We start from the raw sequence: 5,000 nt of genomic DNA, 5'->3' as shown, positions 1-5,000 counted from the left end.
TGATTGAGGGTGGTGGGAATCATACGCTAAGTACTGATCAGTGTGCGTAGGCTTCCTGTACACGCTGGTGGTGAGGCGGCCATCCGGTTCTCTTGAAACTGCGGTGTCAAGGAAAGCGAGTTTGTAGTCGTTCTCTGTCTCCATGTTGAAGCGAATGAAAGGCTGCTGGTTGTTCAGATGCTGTAAGAAGCTATCAACGTTTCCGCAATCCAGGATGGTTTCCAGATCCTAATCACAGCTGCTGAAAACCAACCAATCACAGCGGAGCATCCTGTTTAAAAGGTGATGCGTAACCAGTCAACATCATCACCTGATGAAGACTAGCAGTGTGCAGTCGAAACGTCGCGATCTACCTCACAAGTGACCACATCGTGAGACAAACGAGAATACATTATTATTATTGTACTTGACCACAATGAATAACAGCAACCTTTTTTTACGACAATAAAGTAACTTCATTGACCATAGCCCTTTGTGCTCGCATCAGAGAAGTGATGTAATTTACCTCCTTCTTCACGACTTTCCCAAAGTCTTCGGAACGAAAACATCTAGGCACTGAAAAACTCTGAAGGACATGCAGTTCCGATCTCCACTTTGGTTTTTGCCCCGAACTCTTGTGGGGGGAGAAACCATGCGTTCCAATTGTCAAAATTTTCACAACTGTGCCGTGTTTAAGTATTCCAGCTTTCCGTGTTTAAGTATTCTGGCGTTCCGTGTTTAAGTATTTCGGCGTTCCACCGTTCTGGCATTCCATCATTCTGGCATTCCATCATTCCCGCATTCCGTGTTCAAGTACTAGCCGAGGCAGTCGTGTCATTTTATTTGTTTGCGTGACAAAGCACGACTGCCTCAGAAAAGCGGGCTGACCTACTGATTTATGAAGGGACTGCTCCATTGACCCAGTCCAGAGTTGTTTCAAATCTCAGCGATGTGAATAAAGGACATATTTTCACTCGGTTGTCTGTTTGGTGTCGGTAAACTCGTAAACGTGCCTTTTTTAAACTACTTTTTCCAGAAATATTCAGCTCGATGTCAAAGAGAAAACCTGGGAATTATTTGTGAGATCGACTAATGCGTGGGTGGAAATGCAAAGAATTGGAAAATAATGGCGATTTTGTTTTCCCTTGGCACTGTCTATATCAATCGCCGGAAATTTTTAAGGGCTCGCAGAAAAACGTGATTTACACGTTTAAATGTACACGAGAGATCTTGACTGAGACATGTAGGGGTTTAATTTATTTGAGTTATTTTAAACTGATCCGGTAATCCTTGATCCGGATTTTCCAGGGAACCCCGCCAGGGCCGACCTCATCATGTCTGGAAATCTTGAAACTCACGCAACCCTTCCGGACGCAGCGGATTGAAAGCTGGGGCCCGTTTCTCCCGTAAGTCCTGCCTGGTAAGTACCCGATAAAAACCTGGTAACATTTCGGGTGCATTTCTAAATTCCAATTCGATCGAATGCAGGACCTCTCACATGAGTGGAGCTTTCTCGGTAAATATCTTAATTAATTAAAAATTTGATCTTCCGTTGACAATAAAGCCTAATGTGCACTTTCCAACGCCGTCCTATCGTTCAAAGTTTTAGATCATTTTCATCATCATGTAAATTTTTTTGGACCGGTAAATTAATTATTTTCAAGAAAATCAAGTCCCGGTGTCCTAGCAAATTTGGACCCCCGGGATAAATCCCCACATTACAGCTCATTTATTCAACTGTACATGTATATCAATACAGAGTTAGATTTTGGATCAGGAAAACTTGAGGAAAATATGAAGGCCCGTTTCAACTTTACATGTGCCGAATCTAATGCAAACGAGAACAATCTATTGTTTTTGCTCATTTGCATTAGATTCGGCACATGTAGATCAGTTAATTTGTTGTTTAAAAGCATTCGCGGCGGCATTTCATATAATTAAGAATATAGATAGATACGAATAGATGCGAATTTTAACTCCTTTCTGACAGAAGCATAAATAGGAATTCATAGAATTTGTTGTGTTATCTTTTTAATAAGGAAAAAAATGCAAAGTCAGACTTAAAGTGGTACTATGATCAAATTTTTACCCCTTGATTTTTTGAGTGTACATGTATCACATAGAATTCCATGAAAGAACAAAAATGCCATTTACCGTTTGCAAATATCTTCATTAGTTCCGGAGATATTTAAGTTTGAAAAATGGGTAAAATATGCTAATGAGATGGCTGATGATGTCATACACTCAACCCAATATTATATTGAGTATATAAATAGAGATTTGCAGTGCAGACCATTGAAACTTGGTAGTCTAATAGTTCTACAGGAAACACACCTATGGCTATAAAAAAATACGTTCCCATGGCAACTCACTCTTTTCCAGTCCCCACCACTTGATTTCAATATGTTAGTGATTTTCAGCTTGAAAAATGTTAAACGAGGCCACAAACTCGAGCTAACATAATTATTTACATGCTTGCTGGATCATGCATATGAAGTGCTGTTAGCAAATATCAAAATGGAATGCCAAAGGTGGCCAGAAAAGGTTTTAATATGGGGGAGGTCTGGAACCCAGTGTGATGCCATGGTAACAGAACTGTTAAGCTCATATTGTGGAGAACATTTAGTAGAATCTTACTGCAAAAAATCAAAAAATTCTGATACAAATTGGTTGAGATATCTCTTTCATCATATTTGAGCAAAATTTGGTTGAGTGTATGACGTCATCACTTGGCTAATTTGCATATTTTAAAAACTCGAATATCTCTGGAACGAAAAGAGATGTTTGAAAAAAGTAAACAGCATTTTTCTTGTCACGCAGACTACTTGTTTATGTTTCAAAATGGCTTAGATAGGAAAGATGCGATTTTCGTCATAGTACCACTTTAAGCTTCAGTTAAAGTTGTTGAAAGCATGCGCTGAGGCTTTTTCGTAAAGCGTTGCTTTTTGTTTGAATGGCTTCACACAATAATTTTGCCCTTTATGTGATAAACGTGTAATCGCAATGTGCCCTTGTGCAATTAAGGATTAATTTCACATGTGTTTCAAAGTTTTCCAAATTGCCCTTGTCACTTCACGACTCTGGCAATTTGTGAAACCTTTGAAAATATGCGTGAAATTAATCCTTAATCGCCCTCGGGCCCATGAGATTACATACTAATCAAAAGAACGCTTATTTTCAGGGGGGTCCAAATCCGCTGTGACAACCGGTATTAACAGCTCGTTAAGTTAAGGTGCTCAGTAGTTAATATCAAGACGTCCTGAAAACATGTGTATTTGAACATTGTATTCTCCGAGTTATGAAGCAAAAAGAAAAAAAGGAGGGCAGGTTGAAGTAAAAAAATCTTAAATTTGTGTATCTGTATAAACAGAAATCTAAGCATGTAACAAAAGGAAAACACTCTTTTAGATCTACTTTTTGTTAATTTGCTATTTTCGCAAATCCCAAAATACAGTTCATTTTGGGGGCTTATTTGCATTAAAACAATGGATTTTCAGTTCGCTGAAGCATGATACAGGAGTAAATGACTTGTATTGTTTTTATGTAAAGAACCCTCAAAACATATTGCATTATGGGAATTGGAAAATAGTCTACATTTTACACTTGAGAAAATTGGTCATTGATGACACTTGACCAATGACCATTTTCAAGAGGAGGAGGATGACTAGATCGTGAATTTTTGGAAAATAACTTGCCATAGACCTAATCCGCTAACTCAGTGTTGTACCCAATTCAAACCCTTTGGAAATAAAACGTTTTGTTCCAGGTATTTCCATGTCATTTAAACATGAATGCTACATTATCATGCAAATACAATACACAGAGAATTTGAATCCCACGAGATCTGAATTGGGTACAAGAGCCGGGGTTTTTTTAGTCAAAAAATTTCCTTATTTGGATGTAACGTAGCTCAGGCACTTTTCCGCTTGTGCAGCTTCGGTCTTATTTTTGTCCATATTTGGGCAAGGAAAAGGGTTTCAAGTTACACGCTGCAAGGTGACACATGCTTCTGGTACAACATTGAGTTAGCTGATTAGGTCTGTGCCTCCTTGGGAACAAAACTGAAAAAGATACCCCAGACACATATATTGCCATCTTTATTCAGGCTCCAAATTCAGCCAGTATCACTGCATGTCATTGTCAACACATTGAAAATTGAGCCATAAATAGCTTTTTAATGTTTGTGTAATCAAGAAATAACAATTTTCAACAAAAATCAATAATAGTATTATTGGTTTCTTTATTATTGTATACAGAGATGAAATTGTAGAGTACAGATCATCTCCAGAAAGAAATAATATTGCTTTATAGGAAGGTGTTTATTGAGGTTCACCTTATCCCGTCATATTATTATGATTATGGCGAGACAGGCCCATGCATGGGTGACTTGTAAACCTATATATTTTTACCCCTGTCAAAAAAGAGTTACAAAGAATATAGAGTGATTTATTTTACTTAAATTAATGGACATCCCTAATTTGCATTAAGGTATTTAAGGACTTCATTAAGTGGAAATCAAAAGGGATGAAGGTGCTTGCATGTGTGCTTAGCTTTGGCTGCATTCTTTGCATGCAAGAATTCACACAGCTTTATTAGATATTTTCATTCCTTAAATTCTTTGTCTCCTTTTGAATGGGATAATTGGCAATTATTGTGGCTGGGCCTTTGTTAGCTGTTGCTAGAAACCAACAATGCCCTTAAATCACATGGCATTCTAATGCAGAAGTAAGGACTAGAACTGTCACAGTTTATGCTGTTTATAAGTCCTTGTGTAGTAACCCTTGGCAGTTTAATCTAAGCAAACATCACAGGAATTCTGTTAATGTAGATTGCTCAAAATCAAATTAGGTCCTGTTAAAGTAACAATAGATTTCTTTGATATTTTGTCTACAGATAATTATGTTCAAACAATCAAAATTAATGTAAGGTTGCACCATGCTTTCTTGAACAAAACACTTAAGCATATATTTAGACCACAAAAATGGACAAGAGTTGTTAAGGGCCTGCCATTCATCATGATC

At 37.8% G+C, this 5,000-nt stretch overlaps 1 protein-coding gene across 1 annotated transcript in view; it reads left to right on the top strand.

Annotated features, from left to right (window-relative positions):
• Positions 1 to 5,000, top strand: part of LOC138018711 (Wilms tumor protein 1-interacting protein homolog) — a 14,593-nt gene that overhangs the window by 1,599 nt on the left and 7,994 nt on the right. Inside the window, exon 2 of the mRNA XM_068865394.1 lies at positions 1,288 to 1,399. The gene's annotated coding sequence lies outside the window, so the exon portion shown is untranslated. The remainder of the gene's footprint in view (positions 1 to 1,287; positions 1,400 to 5,000) is intronic.

The sequence above is a fragment of the Montipora capricornis genome, chromosome 10, assembly GCF_036669925.1.
Source record: "Montipora capricornis isolate CH-2021 chromosome 10, ASM3666992v2, whole genome shotgun sequence".
NCBI classification, from domain to species: Eukaryota; Metazoa; Cnidaria; class Anthozoa; order Scleractinia; family Acroporidae; genus Montipora; species Montipora capricornis.
This window is presented reverse-complemented; position numbering and strand designations above follow the sequence as displayed.